At 49.7% G+C, this 25,794-nt stretch overlaps 1 long non-coding RNA gene across 2 annotated transcripts in view; it reads left to right on the forward strand.

Moving 5' to 3' along the window:
• The window catches only part of LOC132342468 (uncharacterized), a 30,689-nt gene extending 4,895 nt beyond the window's left edge, over window positions 1-25,794 (forward strand). The window contains exons 2-3 of one of the 2 annotated variants that reach the window (XR_009490853.1): window positions 3,119-3,620; window positions 5,443-25,794. This is a non-coding gene — a long non-coding RNA (uncharacterized lncRNA). Of the gene's footprint in view, window positions 1-3,118; window positions 4,163-5,442 lie in introns of those variants that run through there. The other variant, XR_009490852.1, reaches the window with a different exon arrangement.

Raw genomic sequence — 25,794 nt, forward strand, 5'->3', positions numbered from 1 at the left:
TCTTGTGTGTGCATGTGTGCCTGAGGTTTTAACCGCCTCCTGCAGGTGCATTTTTTTCATCTCCTCCTGGGAGCCCTCCTCCCACCCCCACCACACAAGGCCCAGCCTCCTCCTGCAGACCTCCCTGCCTGCAGCCTCCAGCTGCATCCCTGCTTTCAGAGAAAGGTCTTGCTTCCCTGCAGAAATGTACCTTGAAGAGTGATGTCTTGCAGATGGTTGTGCCTAGCTGGGAAAAATCAAAGAAATGGCTCATTGGGGAGAATTTCACAAATAGCAGCCTGGCCAGGAAGACATTTTGTTGTGGTGGTTTTGGCTGGGGAGGTGGTCCTTTTCTCTACCCCTCAAATTGCGTTGCTCCTATGCTGGCTTCGTCTGACAGAAGAGGCAGTGGAGTATGGTGTGAAGTCTTATGCTCAGATTCAGTGAGCATCATTATTGCTGGAGGAGCTCTGAAAATGCAGATTCTCAGGCCCCACCTTAGAGTCTGTGAGCTACATTTTGAGAAATATGGTGTGGCAAGAGGCGCAGACCTAGATTCAAGTTCCTTAAATAGCTGTGCAACCTTAGGAGGATATTGACTCCTTCCGAGCTTCACTATTCTCATCTTTAAAATAGGAATTAAGCCACTCCCACCCACCTCACGGGGGACCACCAGTGATAGTGAAATGGGAGAGTGTGAGTGGGGACCACTTCTGTGTTCATGCTCAACCAAGTGCCGTGGAGAATTCCAAGGAAGGCACAGACCCAGGCCGAAACCTGAGAAGTTCCTTAAATCTTTGGTGAGACAGGGAACTGTAGGCCCCTGAACGTAATCACTTCTTTGGTGAAGGCTGTTGGCCAGAAGGGGAGGAAGTATGCTTTTCCACGTCTCCTACACTGGTCTCTCCCAGCGAACAACATGGCAAAGTGCACCAGAGCCTGAATCAGTCAGGGCATGCCAGGTAATGGGGCAGTAACGAACCAACACTGGGTCTCAGTGGCTAAACACAGTAAGGGTTTCTTTCTCTCTCTCTTTTTAATATTTCTTTTAATTTATTTATTTGGCTGTGCTAGGTCTTGGTTGCAGCATGTGAAACATTCAGTCCTTCTTGTGGCATACAGAGTCTTTAGTTGTAGCATGCGAACTCTTAGTTGCAACATATATGGGATCTAGTTGCCTGACCAGGGAATACACCTGGGATCCTGGCATTGGGAGCTCGGAGTTTTAGCCACTGGACACCAGGGAAGTCCCGAGGATTTATTTCTTGATCACGCTGTATATCCCAGCACATCGGCAGGTAGTTCTGCTCCACAAGCTCCTGCAGGGACCCAGGCAGAAGATGTTGGGCAGAAGTGTGCCATCTGGAACACTCTTCCATTGTCAGAGTGGACTAGAGGTGGGGGCCTGGGCGATTTACTGCCTCAGCCTGGCCATGGCATGCATCCCTTCTGCTCAATTTCATCAGCTGAAACTAGTCAGACGCATAGCTGGGAAAGGCAGGGGAGCAAATGGCATGTTTGGGGAGCACTGTTTACCCAATTGTAGGCTAATGTAAGTGGTCTGAGCACATTTCAGGTAAGTTATGGGCTTTCCAGGTGGCCCAGTGGTAAAGGATTCACCTGCCAAGCAGGAGACATGGGTTAAAACCTTGGGTCGGTAAGATCCCCTGGAGAAGGAAAAGGCAGCCCACTCCAGTATTCTTACCTGGAGAATCCCATGGAGAGGAGACTGGCGGGCCATGGTCAATGGGGTCACAAAGAGTTGGACACAACTTGGTGACTAAACAGCAGCAGCAACGGCAGCAGCATTGTTTTTGCTGCAGGGTACCTCCTGCTTAGAGTAGGGAGATCTGAAACTCTTGGCCCAGATTTCCAGCAAGGGCACAAAGACCAATGTTTCTCAGAGAGAAAAGGAAGAAAGATTTCTCTGTCGAGTTGCTTCTGCACCCTATATGCTGAGAAGCTCAGCTTTCCTGTCTGGTAGAGCCGAGTTTTATCTGTTTGAGAATGTAGTAGTTGTTTTGTTTTTTTTTCCTCTCTCTCTTCTTCCTTTTTCTCATTCTTGCCTGCCCTCAAAACATGGGAAGAGAAATAGTCTGCCTTGAGCAGCCAACAGTCTGGCCCGGCTCCCTGGGCTGGAGGGGAGCCATCTCCCAGCAGGCTGAGAAATACCCAAGAGCTCCCAGGGTCCTGTGGGCGCTGGGTGGGAGGCTGACACAGCCTAGAGGCGGTGTGCCTGGCTGCCAGCCCCACCCTCCTCGGAGTGCTCTGCGCAGAGCAGAGCTGAAAGCAACCCAAATATCTTCGGAAATGGAGAACGCTGGACTGGAACCCAGCAATTTGGGGCAGCAGTTTTTCTGGAGCACGTAGCTGGGGAATTTGCCTTGAGAAATCTCATTCCTCGAGTGTTGGTGGATAAATGGCACTTATTTGTTTAACCTCAAATCAAGCCACAGTCCCCATTTTCTGGGCTGCTTTGAAAGGGTTGTTTTAAAAGAGCTGAACAAGCTGAAAATCACGGGTCTGGTGGTTGGAATGGCTTTGCAGAAAGTGGTGGGCTCAGAAAGTTCCTGAATTTTCTGTAGAATGTGACTGGCAGTGGCGGGGGTGGGGGGGGGGGGATGTGGGTAGGGAGGGGAGGAACACAGCCTGGACCCTTGTCCTGCATATTGACTGGACTGTTTCTATGAGGGGTCCAGCCTTGTCAGGGTCAGTGTTCTCTTGACCCTGGGTTCCCTTGATAAGAGTTTCAGGTGGGAGGAAACCCTGGAAGATTGCTTTCTGAAATCTGTTCCGGCAGCTTTGTATAAAGTGGAGTTCTTCTGTTCTTTCTGTCTGACCAGTCTCTACTTCCTTCCCCTCTTTCATAACAGAAGGTGTTTTCCACCACCCCCCCAGAAAGATTTTTAAAATTAAATTTATTTATTTTTAATTGAAGGATAATTGCTTTACAATATTGTGTTATTTTCTGCCATACCTTAACATGAATCAGTCATAGATATACTATCTGTCCCCTCCTTCTTGAACCTCCCTCCCCATCCCACCCCTCTAGGTTGTTATAGAGCCCCATTTGAGTTTCCTGAGTCATACAGCAAATTCCCATTAACCATCTATTTTCCCATTGGCTATCTGTTGGAAGGATTGATGCTGAAGCTCCAATGCCTTGGCCACCTGATGCAAAGAACTGACTCATTGGAAAAGACCCTGATGCTGGGAAAGATTGAAGGCAGAAGGAGAAGGGGACGACAGAGAATGAGACAGTTGGATGGCATCACTGACTCGATGGACATGAGTTTGAGCAAGCTCCGGAAGTTGATGATGGACGGGGAAGCCTGGTGTGCTGCAGTCCATGGGGTGGCAAAGAGTCTGACACAACTGAGCAATTGAACTGTGCTGACTGATCTATTTTATATACAGTAGTGTATATGTTGGAGTTTCCCTTGTGGCTCAGTTGGTAAAGAATCTCCCTGCAATGCAGGAGACCCAGGCTTGATCCCTTGCTTGGGAAGATCCCCTGGAGAAGGAAATGGCAGCCCACTCCAGTATTCTTGCCTGGGAAATCCCATGGACAGAGGAGCCTGGTGGACTACAGTCCATGGGGTCACAAAGAGTTGGACGTGACTGAGCAAGTAAACCACAGTGTATGTTTCCATGTTACTCTCTCCATACATCCCACCCTCTTCTGCTGCCCCCCATGTCAATAAGTCTATTCTTTATGTCTGTCTCCATTCTGTGCTAAGTTGCTTCAGATGATGGTTGAAATTGGCCGTGGTGGGAGCACAGGTGGACCTCAGAGATATTGCAGGGCTTTCCCCGCCCCCCGCCCCAGACTACCACAATAAAGCAAATAGCACAATAAAGCAAGTCATAGGCTTTTTGGCTGTGTTCTTAGGGCTGTCAGAGAAGACCATTTCTTTCCCTTGGCATTGTTAAAGAGGTAGGATATCAGCAGTCATCTTGCCAGACACAGGGAAAGAATTTCTTAGAGATCAAGGGAGCAAAGGATACTCATGTCACTTGAATGCCTGAATCCAGCCATACCTGATGCTGGTATATTCCTGAATGTCCAGTTACATAGATCAATATTCCTCTTTCTTTGCCTAGGTAGCATGAGTTGAGCTCCTGCCACCTGTCAATAAAAATGCCATGAATAATACAAATGGGTCACCCATAGCCAATTAAATAGATTTGGTGTTTGTCTTGATTATGGTGGTGGTTTCATAGGTGTATTTATCTGCCACAACTCACTGAATTGTACACTTTGAGTGGGTACATCTTATTGTAAGTAAATTAAGATGCTACAAATGTAAAAAAAGAGGGGTGTGTGTGTGGTTGGTGGGAGTGGCTTTCTCATATCTAATTCTGCCAGGTAAAGACTCAGATAGGAAAAGAAGATGAAACCAGAAGGATGGTTCTGTAACACGCACCAACCGGTTCCTGCTTCCACCTGTTACTGTGATTTTTATCCACCCACCCATTTACCACGGGCTTCCTTGGTGGCTCAGTGGCAAAGAATCCACCTGCAATACAGGAGACCACCTGCAATGCAGGAGACGTGGGTTCGATCCCTGGGTTGGGAATATTCCCTGGAGAAGGAAATGGCAACCCACTCCAGTATTCTTGCCTGGAAAATCCCATGGACAGAAGAGCCTGACGAACTACAGTTGCAAGAATCAGACATGATTGAGCGACTAAACCATGAACCACCACCACCATTTACCACCTGGGACCTCTTAGAGAAGAAGAAGGAAGGATGGAAGGAAACAGCCCTCTTGAAGGGGGGAGAAGCAGAACTGAAGTTGGGTCTTCTCTCTCCTGCCAGCCCTGGAAACCAGCCAAGTCATCGTGACCCTTTATCCAGTGATAAGAGCCTTACAGAGCAACAATGTGACCAAAGCAAACGGGCAGCCCAGCAGAACTTCACCTGCTGGTCCTCTGAGAGGGAGTTGAAACAAACACCTATGGGCTCATTCTCCTTTTCTGTCTCTGGGGTATGGGAGAGGGTGAGCTCCAGGTTGCAAATAAGGAAAAGCCTGGACCAGGCCTCGTGCTTGAATCCCACCCCTGGGTCCTGGCTCAGGGCCTTAAAGCTGCTATTCCCTCCTGAGCACCTGGCACAGCACCCTGTTTCCCACACGGCCTTGAGGGGAGTTAAGAAATAATATCAGGACTTCCCTGGTGGTCCCGTGGTTAAGAATCCTCCTTGCAGTGCAGGGGACACCAGTTGAATCCCTAGTCTGGGAAATAGGATCCCACATTCGGGGGAGCAACTAAACCTGCACGCTGAAACTACTGAAACCCGTGAGCCACAGCTAGAGAGTCCACGCGCTACAATGGATTCTCACAAGATGCAACAAAGGTCCTGTGTGCCCCATCTAAGACCTGAAGCAACCAAATAAACAATAGATATTTTTTAAAAAGAAATAACATCAATGACAGCAGCTACTTCTACTTCTTTCCTAGGAGACCATCTGAGTGCCCACCCCATGACTGACTCCATAAGCATGAGATGACTTCATCCTCAAATCCTGAAGGTAAGTTCTCTTAGCAATCGCCATCATACAGTCAAGGAAGCTGATGCTCAGAGAGGTTAAGTCACTTGCAGGGTTCACACAGCTAAGGAGAGGCATGGCTGGGCTTCAAACTCAGTTGTGTCTGGTCCCAAACCTGGCTTCCAAGCTGTACAGAGTACAAAGCAGCATAAATGACATTTGTCTTTCGCACCCCGTGACACTGAATTCATAATCAGCAGGCCCACACAAGGTGAGCCATCCTGGGCAGATGGATATCAATGCCTGCCGCCAGTGTGAGTGCTCCCTGGGCAATGGCCAGGGTGGAGATTTCCCAGTCCCTGGCATGGATCCCCACCTGCAGCCCATGGAACGGTCCTCAGGAGATTTCTGGGGGCAGAGGCAGGCCTCCCAGCTGCAGATCAGCCTGGGATGGGCTCAGGACTCTGCAGGAGTAGCTGGGCATTCATTCGTCTTCCCCTGGCTGTGGGCGTCTCTCCAAGAGTGACAGGAGAGCTATTTCAGAACAGGCAGGGGGCCTCAGTCCAGTCTGCCCAAACATGCACCCCTCAGATGACTGCCTGGCCCCAGAGAGTGCAGGGACTGAGCCAACAAGACCTCCACAGCCATCTGGGGCTCCCGGCAGGATGGATGCAGGTGTGGATCCTGTGCCCCGTTCACACCGGTCACGCTCAGTTCCGGTCCCCTGATGCTCCCACTGGAATCACTTCCTTCCCCACTGCCACCCTGTCCACAGAAGGACTGCTCAAGGAAGGACTCGCCTGGGCTGAAATTTTGGCTGGGTTCCAGGGAGCTGGCTTGGTCTGATTGGGTGGCGAGGATTGGGGAGGGGGAGGAGGTAAGGGGAAGCGGCTGCAGGTGTGGAGGGAGAGGGGGGAGGTGGGGGTGCACAGTGGCCAAGTGGTCAGGGCGGGGTGTGGACAGACAGGCTAGGGAAAGATGGAGCAGAAAGGGGCTCTGAGGCCAGAAAAGGGAGGCGGGCAGCATGCATCCCCGGACTGGAGGGAAGAAAAGCATCAGAATATTTAGAGCAGAGAAGCAGAGCCGAGTGGGTCGTGTGTGTGTGTTAGTCACTCAGTCGTGTCCAACTCTATGTGACCCCATGGACTGTAGCCTGCTAGGCTCCTCTGTCCATGGGATTCTCCAGGCAAGAATACTGGAGTGGGTTGCCATGCCCTCCTCCATGGAATCTTCCCAAACCAGGAATTGAACCCAGGTCTCCTGCATTGCAGGCAGACTCTTTACCCTCTGAGCCACAAGGGAAGCCTGAGGGGAGTTATAAAATCATTATAAAATGGTTATTGATCAAAGCCATTGGGCGGGAGGGGCTGGGGGTCCCCAGTTTGAGGGCAGAGATGCCCCAGTTTGGGGATAAGTGCTGTCTGGGTATGTCTGGCTGGCAGGAAACGAGGTAGGGCCAGGGTGCTGGGTTTCGGCTCTAGTGTCTGTGGGCGCAGAGAGCAGCTGCAGGGCGCTCAGCCCCGGAGCCCCAGCGCTGGCCTGGCAGCTAGACGTCTGAGGTGTTCTGGTCGTGAGGATGTTCAACTGTCTGTTTACAGTCCCTGTGACTTGCATAGCACTCAACCTGCTCAGCCCTTAGCACACGTTATGTCATTTAATCACCCAAGCCTCCTGCAGACAGGGAAAGAGGCCACGACCCTGGTCTCCTCCCAGGTAACGAGTGGAGGGAGAGGGTTGGGACCTGGGTCATTCCTCTGGGCATGTCACCTGGTGTCCAGGGACCTGGGTCTTTCCTCTGAACGTGTCACCTGGTGTCCAGGGACCTGGGTCATTCCTCTGGGCGTGTCACCTGGTGTCCAGGGACCTGGGTCATTCCTCTGGGCGTGTCACCTGGTGTCCAGGGACCTGGGTCTTTCCTCTGAACGTGTCACTTGGTGTCCAGGGACCTGGGTCTTTCCTCTGAACGTGTCACTTGGTGTCCAGGGACCTGGGTCTTTCCTCTGAACGTGTCACCTGGTGTCCAGGGACCTGGGTCATTCCTCTGAACGTGTCACCTGGTGTCCAGGGACCTGGGTCTTTCCTCTGGACATGTTACCTGGTGTCCATGGACACCATGGAGTCCTCCATGTGTCCATGGAGGGGGCAGGAGCTGAGGTGGGGGCTGCAGCTGCTGGGGACAGTGGATGCCAGCCAGCTGGTCCCATTGGCCAGGCCCCTGCTTCTCTCGTGGGGCAGCATGGTAAGGTATTCTGAGTCAGCAGGAGGGTGGACAGGGAGTGTGAGTAAAAGTGGGAGTGAGTATGTGTGGGTAAGTGTGAGCATGCCGCTGTGAGGTGTGTGAATGTGGGATGGCCCTCTGCTCTGGGGCTGGACCAGCCAGGAGACAGGAGCCCCTTGGAGTCTGGCAGGGACAGGAAGTTGCTCACCCTCCGTGTATGCAGCAGCTCTCCTGGGTGGGGACAGGATGCTGTGGTCTCTGCAGAAAAACGGGAACCAGAGAGGGAGTAGAGGAGGCAATGGCTGAGAGGGTGGATGGGACATAGGCCTGGAGAGGACGGGGGAGTCCAGGGGATGGGATGCTTGAAAGGTGAAGAAACTTTGGAAATGCTCCAAAACATTGAAGAAAGAGGGGAGGACTTTGTCTTATGTCCCTGGAGATTCACTGGGGGACAAATTAAGTCCCCGCCCCCCTGGAACTGACTTGCCCCTCTGTCAGCCTGGCCTCTCCAGCTTTCTTACCTCCTGGGTTCCTCTTCATGCACCCTAACTGGGGCCCCAGCTCTGGGAGTGTTCTACCCTCTGCTCTGTCAGCAGGAACCCTGCCCATCTTGGAAGATGTAGCTGGTGTTTCATGGCTGAGAAGGCTTCCCACTTGTGGCACAAGGGGTTTCTCCCTCGTGGTCCAGGCAGCTCATTCCTAAGACCTTAGCTCCCCAACTCTGCTGGGGAGTCTTTCAATTCTCCTCACCCTCTGTGACAACCTGTAAAAAGCGGCAGGGCTGGGCTCACAGGGTTTTATTTACTGCTAACAATAAAATTGATGCTTTTGAACTGTGGTGTTGGAGAAGATTCTTGAGAGTCCCTTGGACTTCAAGGAGATCCAACCAGTCCATTCTAAAGGAGATCAGTCCTGCGTGTTCTTTGGAAGGAATGATGCTAAAGCTGAAACTCCAGCACTTTGGCCACCTCATGCGAAGAGTTGACTCATTGGAAAGGACTCTGATGCTGGGAGGGATTGGGGGCAGGAGGAAAAGGGGACGACAGAGGATGAGATGGGGGATGACATCACTGACTCGATGGACGTGAGTTTGGGTGAACTCCTGAAGTTGGTGATGGACAGGGAGGCCTGGCGTGCTGGAGTCCATGGGGTATCAAAGAGTCAGACACGACTGAGTGACTGAACTGAACTGAACTGAGACTATCATGGTGTACTGTTTTCACACCGTAATCCGATATCTGGAAATGTGAGAATTTGAAGACAATAATCGCCAAGAAAATGAAAGACTTTTCCATACAAAGATGTTCACAGCAGTGTTATTTATAATCGTGAATTGGAAACTACCTAGATTTGCTAACGTGGGAGAATGGCCAGATGAATAATGGTATTAACATTATCTACTGCATAAATATTAGATAGACATTTTGAAAGATGGTTATGGTGATTCTGCGGTCACATGGAAAAGCTTTGTAGTAATCTAAGATGATCACGGATATGTTAAACAAACAGCCTTACATCAAAAATTTCTGCATGGGAGGAACAGTGAAAGAAAACACGATGAGATGTTAATGGTTGAAGTGCTTTGGTGATCTCTGATTTCTCCTTTCCACTTTCCTGTAACAAGCATGAACACTTATATCAAGATTAATTATACTTAAAAATATCTTTTTCCTTAAGAGTCTTTTTTAAAAAAATAAAATGACACCAAGAAAGAAGAAGAAAATAAGCATGTTAACATTTTGTGTGTTTCCTTCCAGTCCTTTCTCCATGCATATTTCCACATCTATAAATAGACACATAGAAAAAGAAAAGATCCCAAGGAATTTTGGAGGCGTTCTCTCTGGGCTTGGAGGTCCCAGTTCCCTGGAAATTTCCCTGTGCTTGTGGGAAGAGGTAGAGCATTGGCCCAGGCTCTTGGGGTGAGAACTGCTCCCTGCATGGAGTCTCAGGTCAGAGTGAGCCCACCACCATCAACCTGAGAGCTGCCCCTGTACCCCAGGGAGCCAGCTTGCTGATGGGCTGCCCCGAGACCCACCTTCTCCATTCTGGCCTCTTAATCCTGGTTGCATCCCCTCCACTGCCTTTCTAAGCACCTCGAAGCAACTAATTTGCTAATTAATCCTGACCTTTCCAAAGTCTGAAGTTCCTAACCAGTGAGAGACTTTCCCTTTTCAAGTGGTTCTGGCAGTTGTTGGCCACAGGCAGGGGGGTTTCCACCTCCATTCCATGGGTTGGCCAATCAATGGCGGGTTTGGCCCTGGAGGTTCGGTGGGGTCTGGGCTTGCTGGGCCTTGCCCTGCCTCACCCTGCTTAGGTGGGGACATTCGCTCCAGGGCTCTGTCAAGGCCACCACCCTGGTCCCCTGGAATCTGCTAGCAAGATTCAGGTGACTGTTGACTCATTCACCCCCAACAGACTGGGCCAGCTCACCCCTCCCAGGCCTGGGACCATCTCCACACCCTTGATCTTGGGAGAGTTGCTGCCTTCACCTTCCATGGAAATGCTATGCACTCTGGGGAGGTGGGGGGCATGAGGGAGGTGGGGGATATGGAAGTCTTGTTCTGTGCAGCCTGCCCCCACAGAGGACTTCTACTCCCCACCCTCACCCCATCCCACCCTGTGGCCACATGGGCTCCATGAATAAGATCCTGTGATTCAGAACTTCTCTATTCCCCCAACATCCCATCCTGCCCCCACCCTCCTCCTCCTGCTCCCCTCCCGCCCCGCCACTCCCAGCCTCTCAGTTGCTTTCTGATAACCACAGCTGGGTTTCTGTCTTGGTCAGAGGTGAACATGAATCAAGAGTTACCAGGTTCTGCCCTGAGCTGACTTTCTTTTTCAGCAGGCTGTTTCCACTTAGAAAGGCAAAACAGGTCAGGCTAGCCAAGCCCTGCTTGCTGGGTTAGGACGAGGACAGGGTGGGGAGGCTGGGCTTGGGACCAGGGACCAGGGCAGGCTTGGGTGTGGGGGACACGATGGCCAGGACCTGCCGCCTGCACTGCCCTCCAGAACCCAGCACGCAGAGGCACTGGTTTTGCATCATAGGTGCTCTTTCCCAAGGCCCAAGGGGACGTGGCACAGGATATGGCCATGTTTTTATTTTTCAGCAAGGGGAATTATTTTGGTTTGATTCTCTAACAGCCTACATCCATCAAAAAACATCTGCTAATCACCCACTGGGTGCAGAGTATATGGTTTGTTTTCAGAAGAAACCTCCATCACCCCACTGCTTATCTCCAGCCCAGACTTGGAGCAATGCTGTCTCTCACCTCTTGGCCTCCTGTCTAGACCTGGTGCATTGGAACTCAAGTGAAACTTCTTACCACATTTCCTTTGATATATTAGACATTCATTTTAGGTTGAGATTGTGCTTCTAACATCCATGTGGATGGTACCAGGGGGCCTCAGACACCAGGGTGCCCCAGAATCAATGGCAGAACCCACAAAGTCACTGATTGCCCAGGACAAGTGGTGACCTGGAGGCAGAGGAAGGAGGCCTGAACCACCCTCTGTGTTGTGATTGGACTCTTCTGGTTTCAGGGACAGAAAGGTCCTCAGAGACTAGGGGTCCGCTGGAAGGATCACTGCAGAGTTAAAGCTGGGTGGGGCCTCAACCAGGCCACCACAACCAGGGGCCACTGCTGTTTATGCAGGACCAGCAACCACCTCCCCTCCCCGTAGAAGCACCCACTATCACACAAGAGCTGTTCTCAGCATTTCTAAGACCCTGCCCTCCTCTTCTTTGGGGTGGGCGCATGACTCAGAACCTGCCAATCAGGGTACCCATTCACACCTCTGACATCAGTCCTCCTAGGCATTTTCTGCTGGGCAGGTATTCTCTTTCCTGTAGATGACCTTGGAGGGCAGCTGAGTGGTAAGAATGGCAAGTTTTAGGTTTCAGGTGACCCGCCCCATCCCCCACCCCCCAGCTAATCTGATCCTAGAGACTTTATCTTTGGGAAAGATGGAGGCCTAATGATATCACTTGACCTCGTTGATCTTGTTGTACCTGAACCTGAAGCTGGCCCAGTTTCTAGATCAAGGCTTATAGTTTTTCCCCTTAAGTGGGGATGACTTTGGCTTCTGGTACTATTAAGTAAGAGAGAAGCCTGCAGGGGTTATTGTTGCTTGCTTCACCCTGAAGGATATGGCCTGGGTCCTAAGGAGGAACCAATTCAAGTAGATTTTTTAACAACTAGACCTAGTACAGCCCCCAACACACACACACACACACAAACACACACACACACACAGAGCTTCTCTTTGCCCAACCTCAGTGTGCTAGGCCAAATGCATGCATGCAGGCATGTTCAGTCGCTTCAGTCATGTCAGACTGTTTGCCCGCCAGGCTCCTCTGTCCATGGGATTCTCTAGGCAAGAATACTGAAGTGGGTTGCCATGCTCTCCTCCAGGGGATCTTCCCAACTCAGGGATTGAACCGGGGTCTCCTGCATTGCAGGCGGATTCTTTATTGCTAAGCCACTGAGGAAGCCCACTAGACAGACTAGGGGCCCTCCAAAAATGGGCTTCCCTGGTGGCTCAGTGGTAAAGAATCCACCTGCCAAGCAGGAGATACAGGTTCAATCCCTGGGTTGGGAAGATCTCCTGGATAAGGAAATGGCAAGCCCCCAGTATTCTTGCCTGAAAAATCCCATGGACAGAGGAGACTGGCGGGCTACAGTCCATGGGGTCGCAAAGAGTTGGATACAACTTAGTGACTGAGCCCACAAAGATGTTCAGGTCCCAGTCCCCAGAACCTGTAACTATGTCCCCTCATGGGCAGAAGGGATTTTGCAGACTTGACTAGCGTTAAGGACCTCAAGACAGGGAGGCGATCCTGGATTATTCAGGTGAGCCTTCTGTCATCTCAAGGATCATTATCAAAGGGAAGCAGAAGGATCAGAGTCAGAGAAGGCGATGTGACAACAGGAACAGAGGCTGGAGCGAATTGAGGAAGAGGCCGTGAGCCAAGGAATGCAGGTTCCTCTAGAAGCTGGGAAAGGTAAGGAGGATTCTCCTCTAGAGCCTCTGAAAGGAGCAGCCCTCATGACACTGTGCTTTTTGCCTTGTGTATCATCTACTGGGTAAGCCATGGCAAAATGTCGTAGTCTAGGTGGTTTAAGCAACAGGGATCTATTTTCTCATACTTCTGGTGGCTGGGAGTCCAAGTTCAAGGTACCAGAGGATTCGATTTTGGGGGAGGGCTCTCTTCACAGCTTGTAGTGACTGCCTTCTTGCTGTGCCCTCACCTGACCTTTTCCCTGTGCCTATAGGAAATGGCAACCCACTCCAGTATTGTTGCCTGGGAAATCCCATGGACAGAGGAGACTTGTGGGCTGCAGTCCAAAGGGTCGCAAAGAGTTGGACAGGACTGAGTGACTGAACACACACACACACACCATATAGGAATCTGGGGGGAGGAACACAAGTTAGTCTATGACACTCAATGAGACTGATTTTATATTTCTGACCTCCAGTTCTTTAAGAGAATGAACTTTTATTATTGTAAGTGACTAAGTTTGTGGTCACTCGTTGCAGCAGCAGTCCAGAAAATAATACACCCGAGCAGCAATGCTCTCTCGCTCTAGCTCTCTCACCTCCATGTCCTCCCACATGCTGTGCCTTCTGCCTGGCACTCTTAGCTGGCTGGCTCCTGCCAGTGCTTCCTCTCTACTCAGGGCTTCACAAAGTTTTCCTTGACCCTGTATGACTGTAGGTTTATGTATCTGTCCCCCAGCCACGCTGAAAATTCCCATCTCCCTTTCCTCCACTGAGCAGGTACACGTGGAACACCTGCTCTGGGTTCTGCAAAACCCAACATTCTTGCCCTCTCGGAGCTTTCATTCCAGAGGGGACAGAGGGCAGGGTCTGCTCCCCTCTCACCTGTGTCTCCCTGGCACCTGCAGCATCAGGCACACGGTGGACTCCATAGCTATTTTTTTAAGAACGTTAAAAAAATTAGTTAATTTTATTTTGGTTGCAGTGGGTCTTTGTTGCTGTGAGCAGGGTTTCTCTAGTTGCCGTGAGCAGGGGCCGCTCTCCAGTTGCGATGCTCGGGCTTCTCACTGTGGTGGCTTCTCTTGTGGAGCGTGGATTCAAGGTGCTTGGGCTTCAGCAGTTGCAGCACATGGGCTCAGTAGTTGTGACGCATGGGCTTAGTTGCTCTGTGGTATGCTTAATCTTGCCCGACTAGGGGTCCAACCCATGTCTCCTGCATTGGTAGACAGATTCTTATCCGCTGGGCCACGAGGGAAGTCCCTCCATGGCTATGAAAGTAATCAGAGACACAGCTGGTGAGTCTGAAAGAAGTCCACAGTTCTGGGCCTCACCCTCACACAAATCCGCATGATTATCATTCTAGAAAAAGCCCAGACTTCAAGACTCAAGGCTGGCAGTCCGTTGGAGTGAGTTTTGCTGGCTCTGAGAGTTCCCTGGGCTCTTCCACTCTGGCCAAAGCTTCTTGTTGTTCAGCCAGTGGCCCTAGGCCAATGCTGGGGCCCAGGGCACACGTAGATCGATCATCAGTCTGTCCTCCGTATGTCCACTCTGAGCTGGGTTCCCTTGCCCCTCTTTTCCTGAGCCTGACAGTTCTCAGCCTGCGGTGATTCCTCCCTCCTCTCCTCCACCCCTTGCCCAAGGACATTTGGGAATGTCTGGAGACACTTCCAGTCATTGTCATAACTCTAGGTTGGGCTGTTATGCCCACTCAGGTCATATAGTGGGCAGAGGCTGAGGGTGCTCTCAATATCCTCTGATGCCCAGGACAGCTCCCTTCCAGTATAACCAGGAAAGTCCAGTCCCAAAGGTCAGTAGTCTTGAGCTTGAGGAACCTTGAGGCCCAACCCCATACTTCTGAACTATTTTTGGCTGGAGAGTTTCAGCATATGGGCTGTGAGATTTGACCCCTGCATCTCTTTTTTAATGCTTATGCTCTTGTCTGTTCTTTCACCGCACTGCACAGCATGTGGGGGCTTTAGTTCCTTGACCAGGGGTTGAACCTGTGCCCCCTGCATTGGAAGTGCAGAGTCTTAATCACCTGAGTACCAGGGAAAGCCTTTGACCCTTCTTTTTTAAATTTTTTAATTAAAAATGGAAAAAAAATTATCTATTTGTCTGTGCCCGGTCTTAGTTGCTGCATGTGGGATCTAGCGCCTTGACCAGGGATCAAACCCAGGCCCCTGCATTGCGAGCACAGTCTTAGCCTCTGGACCACCGGGAAATCCCTGACCTTGCTTCTTAGAACGCAATGGGCAAAGCTCCCCTGTATTATGTTATGGAAGGGAAAAGTCTGCTGCCATGTTATCTTCTCTTGAAGTCTGTTGTTAACTTTGTTTTTGTGGATTCTGCCTGCTGGGGCTGTGACGTCTGAGGCCACCTCAGACTGAGATAGTGTGTTCACAGATTCCTGACAGAACAGCAAACCCCCAAACACACCTGTTGTTCAGTCCCTGTTCACATCAGCTGAGCGACAGGTGGGTGTCTAAAATCACCTTGGCATCAGAGCATCCTGGCTACAAGCACTTGACTAGTGGCCTCTGAGCCTCAACATCCTGATTTGTGAAACAGGGAGAGTAAAACCTGTTCTACAGAGCTGTAGGGGAATGAGATCTGTACTCACTGGATTGTGGGAGCTGACTTGTGCTGCCTCATGAGAGTGGAATGGCCACTTTTCAGGAATTTTGTGAGCCAGTGGTTAAATATGGTCATCACTAACAATTTAGTTTTACAACTTACGATTCAATAAATTGCTTTTAAAAGAAAGCAACTACTCAAAAGTCATCACTTTCTTATTATTTTACTGTGTGTTACTATTGTCTTTGCCCTTGAGTTGATTTACATCTGGAAAGACTGCAGTGGCAGCCGCTGTGTGTCTCTTCTCAATTCCATGGCTGGTGACACCAACTCAGTGGCTTGGAATCAGTTATGGTGGAAGATTCACACCAAGGAAGTTGGTAAACACTATTAATCAGGGCTTGCTTTGTTGTCCTGTTGATTTTATAGGTTTAAGAGAGTGATGGAGAATATGATAATGTAGGTTAAACTTGAAAGTGAGTCATGTCTCTGGTCACTGCACTGTGAATAGCACAAAAAAATTAAGAACGTATTCTTCCTGTGTTCAAACACTGTGATATGTGCACGCGTGGTAAGTTGTCTCAGTCTTGTCCGACTATTTGTGACCCCATGGACTGCAGCCCACCAGGCTCCTCTGTCCTGCAAGAATACTTGAGTGGGTACCCATGCCCTCCTCCAGAGGATCTTCCTGACCCAGGGGTTGAACCTGTGTCTCCTGTATCGTAAGGGGATCCTTTACTGCCGAAACATCGGGAGCCCTTAAACACTGATGCAATTCAGCAAAAAAGTGAAGTTCCAATACACATCTTCACTGTTTCTCTCTTCCTCACTAAATGGAAATATTACCTTCATGTCAGAATGGCACTCACTCTTCAATGACATGAGTGATTTCTTTTGTTAAGGGGGATTTAGTAATCAAGTGTTTATTTGTAGTAAAGTTTATATTTAACTTATGCACATATATCTATGGACCCACCTCCCCCTCAGAGAGCCAGTTGTTAAACACTTACCAGCCCAGCGCAGAATGTGAGTGTGCATGTCAAAATTCTTAACATAGAGACGGTGTTCCATCTGCAGTGTCAGTTCAGCTGATGGCCCCACAGCCAGAGCATTATGGGAAGGTAATGTGTGTGTCTGAGCTGAGGTGGAAACTGGTTCTTGTAACCATGGCCTGGAGGGTCCATCTCCCTGCCCATCAAGTCACTTTTGCTGGGCATCCTTGGGGCTATATGGCACACAGGTATGTGTGCCAGGTGAGGCATTTGAGAACCCAGGGTGGGAGCCTCCAGGTTTGGGCTGGTCCATCCTGGAGATGACCCAGACAACGCAGGTGAACCTGGACTGAGCTGTTTGGAAGGGCTGGACTGTGAGCCTAGATGGCCCTCTGTGTGTGTGTGTTTGTGAGGGGTGACCTCGAGGGGCACGCTCAGGGTGAGTCCAGCCTAGCAAGCAAAATATTAGACACTGAGCCCTTCACACTGAGTCATCCATTTATTCACAAAACATCCTGTCTGTGCCAACTCTGGGCTAGGTGCTAGTCATCTGTCTCATTGATCTTTCTTTCTCTTGTGGAGGCAATGTTCTAGGCAGAAGGGACAGGCCCCAGCAGCTCTAGAGTGTGGCTGGAAGCGGTGGGGGTGGGGTTGGCAGCATGTGGGGGACTAGATGAGGAAGTGTCCTAGTTACTGTTGTAAATAGGAAGCACTAAGCCAGGCTCACATGTCGCTCTTGTACTAGTAAAGCTCATAAGCAAATGTGGGTTGAATGAAAGCCATCAGGAGACAGGAAGCTCACGCCTGAACTTCTAGGTGGCAGGAAGGAAAGGTTCTCGAATGTCTGAGAACCTGTGTGAGCATCATTCCGGGAGAGTGAGCCAGGAGGGAGGTTCAAAGGCTGTAAGGACCCCCCCACCTGACCAGGCAGAAGCTAAAAGCACGTCCCCCATGGCAGGACCAGTCTGCAAGTGGGGATGATTGCTGTAGTAGGTGCTTTTTTTTTTGACAAGTATAATTGCTTTACGATGTTGTGCTAGTTTCTGCTGCACAACAAAGTGAATCAGTGTATGTATACACATATCCCCTCACTCTTGGACCTCCCATTCTCCCACCCCCATCCCACCCCTTTAGGTCACCACAGAGCACCAAACTGAGCACCCCAACAATTGATGGAGTGCCATGAATCTTTGACTCAGGTCATGCACCTCCTGCCTGGCAGGCTTGGACAGCCCCGGTGGGACTGGCAAGGTCAGCCAGTAGCCAAGTCAGCTTTTCAGACTTTATATAAAAGGCCCACAGGTGGGGCGAGGGATAAATTGGGAGTATGAGATTAACAGATGCATGTTTCCATATATAAAAGAGGGAAATGACAAGGATTTACTGTGTACCACAGGGAACTATATTCAATGTCTTATCAGTTCAGTTCAGTTGCTCAGCCATGTCTGACTCTTTGCAACCCCATGAATCACAGCACGCCAGGCCTCCCTGTCCATCCCCAACTCCCGGAGCTTACCCAAATTCACGTCCATCAAGTCGGTGATGCCATCCAGCCATCTCATCCTCTGTCGTCCCCTTCTCCTCCTGCCCCCGATCCCTCCCAGCATCAGAGTCTTTTCCAATGAGTCAGCTCGTCGCATGAGATGACCAAAGTATTGGAGTTTCAGCTTCAGCATCAGTCCTTCCAATGAACACTCAGGACTGATCTCCTTTAGAATGGACTGGTTGGATCTCCTTGCAGTCCAAGGGACTCTCAAGAGTCTTCTCCAACACCACAGTTCAAAAGCATCAGTTCTTCAGCGCTCAGCTTTCTTCACAGTCCAACTCTCACATCCATACATGACCACTGGAAAAACCATAGCCTTGACTAGATGGACCTTTTTTGGCAAAGTAATGCTCTGTTTTTGAATATGCTATCTAGGTTGGTCATAACTTTCCTTCCAAGGAGTAAGCGTCTTTTAATTTCATGGCTGCAGTCACCATCTGCAGTGATTTTGGAGCCCCCAAAAATAAAGTCTGACACTGTTTCCACTGTTTCCCCATCTATTTCCCATGAAGTGATGGGACCAGGTGCCATGATTAGTTTTCTGAATGTTGAGCTTTAAGCCAACTTTTTCACTCTCCTCTTTCACTTTCATCAAGAGGCTTTTCAGTTCCTCTTCACTTTCTGCCATAAGGGTGGTGTCATCTGCATATCTGAGGTTACTGATATTTCTCCCGGCAATCTTGATTCCAGCTTGTGCTTCTTCCAGCCCAGCGTTTCTCATGATGCACTCTGCATAGAAGTTAAATAAGCAGAGTGACAATATACAGCCTTGACGTACTCCTTTTCCTATTTGGAACCAGTCTGTTGTTCCATGTCCAGTTCTAACTGTTGCTTCCTGACCTGCATATAGGTTTCTCAAGAGGCAGGTCAGGTGGTCTGGTATTCCCATCTCTTAAAGAATTTTCCACAGTTTATTGTAATCCACACAGTCAAAGGCTTTGGCATAGTCTATAAAGCAGAAATAGATGTTTTTCTAGAACTCTCTTGCTTTTTCGATGATCCAGCAGATGTTGGCAATTTGATCTCTGGTTCCTCTGCCTTTTCTAAAACCAGCTTGAACATTTGGAAGTTCACGGTTCACATATTGCTGAAGCCTGGCTTGGAGAATTTTGAGCATTACTTTACTAGTGTGTGCTGCTGTTGCTAAGTCGCTTCAGTCATGTCCGACTCTGTGCGACCCCATAGATGGCAGCCCACCAGGCTCCCCCGTCCCTGGGATTCTCCAGGCAAGAACACTGGAGTGGGTTGCCATTTCCTTCTCTAATGCATGAAAGTGAAAAGTGAAAGGGAAGTCGCTCAGTTGTGTCCTACTCTTAGTGACCTCATGGACTGCAGCCTACCAGGCTCCTTCATCCATGGGATTTTCCAAGCAAGAGTACTGGAGTGGGTTGCCATTGCCTTCTCCGTACTAGTGTGTGAGATGAGTGCAATTGTGCAGTATTTTGAGCATTCTTTGGCATTGCCTTTCTTTGGGGTTGGAATGAAAACTGACCTTTTCCAGTCCTGTGGCCACTGCTGAGTTTTCCAAATTTGCTGGCATATTGAGTGTAGCACTTTCACAGCATCATCTTTCAGGATTTGAAATAGCTCAACTGGAATTCCATTACCTCCGCTAGCTTTGTTCGTAATGATGCTTTCTAAGGCCCACTTGACTTCACATTCCAGGATGTCTGGCTCTAGGTGAGTGATCACACCATCGTGATTATCTGGGTCGTGAAGATCTTTTTTGTACAGTTCTTCTGTGTATTCTTGCCACCTCTTCTTAATGTCTTATAATAAGCTATAATAGAAAAGAATGGGGAAAAAGAATATAGATATGTACACGGGCTTCCCAGGAGGCTCAGTGGTAAAGATATCCATATGCCAATGCAGGAGACACAGGGGACACAGGTTCGATCCCTGGGTCAGTAAGATCCCCTGGAAGAGGAAATGGAACCCACTCCAGTATTTTTGCCTGGGAAATCCCATGGACAGAGGAGCCTGGTGAGCTGCAGTCCATGGGGCTGCAAAAAGTCAGATACCACTGAGCAACTGAGCACACACACATACATACACAGGTTATTTATTATAATTGAATCACTTTGCTGGATACCTGAAACTGACATGATATTATAAATCAATGAGACTTCAATTATAAACAAACAAGTGGCCCAAAGTTGAATCTTCCTGGGATGTTTCCCCCAAACCCATTTCCCGTGTTTTTTCCTGCTGGGAACGTCCACCTTGCTCTGCACCCCAGCCCCTAAGACTAGTAGATTTCACTAGTGGAAATAAGACTTCCAGTTACATTAGAATTTTAGATAAACAACCAATAACTTTTTAGTCTAACAACATTTGGCAACTCTGTGCCACCCACAGCTGCCTGAACTGGCACCTGGGTCCTCTTCTCTAGCCATCCCCCTGGGTGGTGTTGCTTGGAGCAAGGTGGTCAGTTGCAGCCTTGAGGAGGAGCCCAGGAGCTGAAGGATGCAGAGGCATCAGGCTGAACCTCTAGGTCTAGGGGCAGACCTAGACCAGGATCGAGTCTCGGGCTTCTTAACTCCCACCTACCGAAGGGCGGCTGGCACCTAGCTTCTCTGAGCCTGTGTTATTCCCTCTGTCAAGTGGGGATATTACTAGTACACATAGGTGGTTGTGGAGGTTGGAGGAGGGCACTGGGCACAGAGCCTGGTGTATACGGAGTGCTCCATAAATAGTAGGCATGACCACGTGCTTACCCATTATTATCTGTATTTTGTTACTTATTTATCACAATAAGAAATGATTATTAGTATAGCTCAACCTCTTGTTTTGCCTGCTAGTCTATTGCCAGCATCTAGAATGATGCCTGGAGGGACTTGCCTGGTGGTCTAGTGGCTAAGACTCTGCACTTTCAATGCAGAGGGCCTGGGTTCAATCCCTGGTCAGAGAACTAAGATCCCATGTGCTGCAACGCAAAAATCCTGCATGCCACAGTGAAGATCAAAGATCCTGTGTGCTGGAACTAGGACTCAGTGCAGCCAAATCAATATTTTCTTTAAAAAAAAGAATGTTGCCATTTTCAGTCTTCCAATTTTATTGAGGCTTTCAATGGCTAAGTCTAAGATGTCTCTTGGTAAATGTCACATTGCACTTGAAAATATGTGGGTAATTTTCAAATATCTTTAGATGTTGTTTTCTAACCTAATTCTACAGTGATAAGAGAACAGACTCTGTAGGATTTCAATACCTTTAGACCATCAAACTTTTGCACTTGATCTTATGTCCTTGGATGTGTTTCAGTGTCTTCTAGTTTATAGTCTATGGGAACTTGAATAGAATTTGTATCCTACTGTTGTGTGAAAATTGTATAAATCTTAATTATGTTGAATTGGTTCATGGTGCTTTTCAGGTCTACTATATCCTCCTACTTTTCTGTCTATTCATTCTATTAATTTTTGAGGGCTTGATATTGAAACTCCAACTAAAAATCTAAATTTATCTACTCAAAAAGAATTGTAATATAAAAGAAGAATTTGAATATATAGTAGAACTATATGTAACTCTGTTCTGTCTTTTCCAGGTCTCCTGTAAATGTATTATTACACTTTCATAATTCAAAAAATAAGAAAGAAAGAGAGAAAAAAACAAATCTTCTTTGGTTTAAAAAAAAAAGGATGATGCTTGAAACACAGTAGGTGCTCAGTAATTATGTGCTGAGTGACTACTAAATAGTGGGGGGAGGTGTTCACCTGCAGGTAGCCAGGAAGAGCCCAGGCACACAGCCTGATTCCTGACATTGGCCCAGCCTGCTCCCATTTGATCAAAACTTGCCACAGCATTGCCCTGGTGATAAATAAACAAGACAAGTGGGAACACAGAAAGTCCAGGCTGAAGTGTGTGGCTTTGTTTCCACTGAGTTCTGGGAAATCAGACCCGTGACAGGAGACGGGTGGCCTCTCGGTGCATGTCGGGATCCTGGCTCCCGTTGAGAGCCCTGTGGGGATGGAGGATGTCACAGTCCCAGGGTCCCAGCCCCGCCCATCCCTCCAGGCAGATGGGGAGGAAACTGGGAAAACAGACCCGGGATGGGCAGTCACACATTTTCTGTTCTAGACGTCCTTGCATCTGTCCTCGTCAGGCTGGATGGCATTGCTGAAGGACACAGCATCGCACAGCCCATTTCTGAGGTCAGAGTTCTGGTTTCACAGTTTTTGGGGGGCAGTGCATGCTGTGCATGCATGTTCAGTCATGTCCAACTCTTTCCAACCCCATGGATTGTAGCCCGCCAGGCTCCTCTGTCCATGGGATTTCCCAGGTAAGATTACTGGAGTGGGTTGCCATTTCCACCTGCAGGGGATCTTCCCTACCCAGGGATTGAATCCATCTCCTGCGTCTCCTCCATTGGCAGGAGGATTCTTTACCCCTAAGACACCTGGAACTCTAATTGAGATGCCCTACGAGCACCAAAGGAATCCTAAATGAAATCAGTCCTAAATATTCATTGGAAGGACTGATGCTGAACCTGAAACTCCAATACTTCGGTCACCTGATGCAAAGAACTGACTCATTGGAAAAGACCTTGATGCTGGGAATGACTGAGGGCAGGAGGAGAAGGGGGCAACAGAGGATGAGATGGTTGGATGGCATCACCAACTTGATGGACATGAGTTTGAGCAAGCTCTGAGAGTTGGTGATGGACAGGGAAGCCTGGCGTGCTGCAGTCCGTGGGGTCACAAAGAGTTGGACACGACTGAGCAACTGAACTGAACTGACAAGCCCCAAACTTGACAAGTCTGATCCGAGCCCGGACCTTCTCCCACTCCAAATCTGCTTCTCTCCAAGTCAGGTCTCTGCCTCTGACTGTGGTACCTCCATTGTCCTGGATCTCATGCCAGAAACTAGGAGGTCTCTCCACCTTTCCACACCCCCTCTCCCCACATACAATACAGCACCGTACGTTGTCAATTCTACCTCAGTTACCCCTGCTTCTCTCCACACCCACCACCACCGTCCTCGTCCTGCCTTCTGGCTGCCTCCTGCCTGCCACGTCCTAGGATGTCCTGCCTCCCACGTGTTCTCCCTGCAGCCACTCCTGAGTGCTGGCCTCTGCCAGGCTAACCCCAGTCCTGTGTACTTACTCCCTACTTTTCTCAGCTAATTCCTGCTCAGCCTGCAGGTGATGACTCCTCGATCACAGCCACATATTCAAGCCAATCACAGACACAATGACCCTCACTCCTGAATATTTATTTATAAAATTTATTTGGCTATACCAGGTCTTAGTTGTAGCATACATGATCTCCTTTGAGGCCTGTGGAATCTAGTTCCCTAACTAGGGATGGAACCTGGGCCCCCTGCATTGGGAGCTCAGAGTCTTAACCATTGGCAGGGTAGTCCCGTCTACTGAATATTTAAACAAGGGCCTTCTAAGATCAAGATCAGTCTCCTGCATGACCCAAATTCCATTTTTATGCCCAAACATTTAACTTTGATGCAGGAATATGATCCAATATGCAATCCATAATTTCATTCCCCAATAGTCCCTAAAATTAGTGACCAGCCTTATTTTGCTTTAATCCAGGATCTAAACAAGAATTACACGTGGTGGCTGGTCACAGGCCCTTTTTGTCTTCGTGATCTCTGGTAGCATCTGAGCTTGCCCACCAAAGCCCTAATCCTTCTCTAAGCAGTAGCTTCTTTAACCATCTGCTTTGCCAGCTCTCTGAGGGCTGGGCTGAGTCTGTCTTGGGTTTGGTTGTGTTCCCCAGAGTTCCAGGCATATAGGTAACAGGCAATAAATATTTTTTGAAGTTGAATCTAGGAGATGACAGGAAATCCCCTGTGCTCATAACTGTGTTGTCCTTTTGTGATAAAATCTGTACCCCGTAAAGAGGGTGCAATAGAGGAAATACTGCAAATTTGAACTCTTGAGTCTAAACCATGGAAAGTGAGGACCTTGAAAACCACAAGGGCAGCTTGTCTCTGCCCAGCCGTGTGGTGTCCATCTGTGACATGATATTGTCCATTCAGATCATGAAGGGAGACAAGGAACACCCAAGGCAGGGGTGCGGGGGGAAGGGCAGGATCAAAGTTGAATATTTTTCTGCCTCAGGTCCCAACTTCGCCCAACTGTCTGCATCCAGGTTCACAAATTCCCAGGCGGTCTGGGGAGCTGTGGGTATGTGAAAAGGCAAAGCTGGGACACAGCACATGCTTCCTGGATTATCAGCTCAGCAGGGTCATTCATTCTCCGAGGCCCTCTCACTAGCCAGAGGAGTTACACACTGGCTGGAATAACAATGGCCTGGACTGGGTTTTTGGAGCAGGAAGGCCCAAACAGCCCTGTGAGACGGAGAGGTCATTGAGAGTCACCAATATTTATTGACACAGCCATGACTGTTCCTGGGACAGCTGTGAATCAGAGGAACTGCCGGGAATAGCACTCAAAGGCCAGACTCACACTGTCTGACCAGCTGCCTGCGGGCGTCTCTCCCCCACCCCCACCCCCAGCAGTGGGGCAGGAACCTCCGGCTTGGGCACTGGGGATGCAGGGTCTGGGCGGGGGTGGGGTGGGGGTGGGGGGAAAGAGAAGCACAGCAGGGTACCTGCTTCTAGCCAATGGCGTCCTGCTGAAGATAAATCTCATTGCTTCCTTCATAGTGAGCTCCTGCCATAGGCCAGGCAAAGTTCTAACCACTGGATTTGGCTATTCAGGGTATATTTTTTGAGCACCAACTGTGTGCTAGGCATTGTTTGGACACTGGGTTCCAGTTATTTGTCCTTCATTATTATTATTTTTTTGGCTTCTTTTAAAAATTTTTTAAATTTATTTTTAATTGGAGGATTGGGCTTCCCTTATTAGTAAAGAAAACACCTGCCAATACAGAAGACTCAGGTTTGATCCCTGGGTTGAGAAGATCCTCTGGAGAAGGAAACAGCAACCCACTCCAGTATTCTTGCTTGGGAAATCCCATGGACAGAGGAACCTGGTGGAGTTGGTAATGGCAGGAAAGCCTGGCGTGCTTTCCTGGGGTGTGCAGGAAAGTGCTGCTGCAGTCCATGGGGTTGCAAAGAGTCAGACACGACTGAGCAACTGAACTGAGAACTATCACTAACACACTAATTGGAGGATAATTGTTTTCCAAGATGATGTTGGTTTCTGCCATACATCAACATGAGTCAGCCATAGGTATACATATGTCCCCTCCCTCTTGAACCTCCCTCCCACTTCCCATTGTCCTTCATTATTTTGAGCACCTACCGTGCATGTGCCAGGCATGGTATTAGAATGCTAGCTCAGGGCAACCTAAGGCAATAAAGTAATTGCCAGTACCAGGCTCTGCCCTCATCCTTTTGGGTCCTGGCCCTGGTACCGTGGGTAGGAGAGGGCAGTGGTTCCTCAGCCCCACAGGGACCCGTGCTCCCCAAGGCAGTCCCTCGAGGGGCTGGCAAGGGTGGGAGGCCCAGCTCCAGCCCAGGGCAGCCAGGCCTGGCTGCTCACAGGCTGTGCAACAGGCTGGCCTCGGCTCTCACCAGCTCTCAGGGTGCCTCCCCACCATCAGAGTGGCCCCCGTTGCTGGGAGATACCAGTACAAAACAGTGCTGGCCGTTCTGCAAACCTGGCGTCGCCCCCGGCCCCGAGGGCCACTGCAAGGAGCCCAGTCCTCTAATTAGAACCGGCCGGCTTGGCCTGCGCCCGGCCCAGGCCCAAGCTGACTTCAGTGGCCATAAAACTTGCAAACTCTTTCCTGTGGGCTCCCTCGAGATGCAGCCTGCAGGAGCCTGGGAGGCGAGTCACTTCCCCTGGCCACCGGCCGGGCAGGTGCAGCTGTGGCCTCCAGCCTCCCGGATGACAGAGGCTTCGGATTAGGGGGCTATGCGCTGGCTCACGCCTCCCAGGGCCTGGCACGTGGGGGGCACTGGGAGAGGATGGCTGAACAAATGAGCCCCGGCCCCCCCTCACCCCTGCAGAGGCCACTCTCGGCATCCTCACCCCTTCCTGCTGACCCAGTCTCCCCATCGTGCAAGGCTCAG

This window comes from Bos taurus, chromosome 16 (genome assembly GCF_002263795.3).
Source record: "Bos taurus isolate L1 Dominette 01449 registration number 42190680 breed Hereford chromosome 16, ARS-UCD2.0, whole genome shotgun sequence".
NCBI classification, from domain to species: Eukaryota; Metazoa; Chordata; class Mammalia; order Artiodactyla; family Bovidae; genus Bos; species Bos taurus.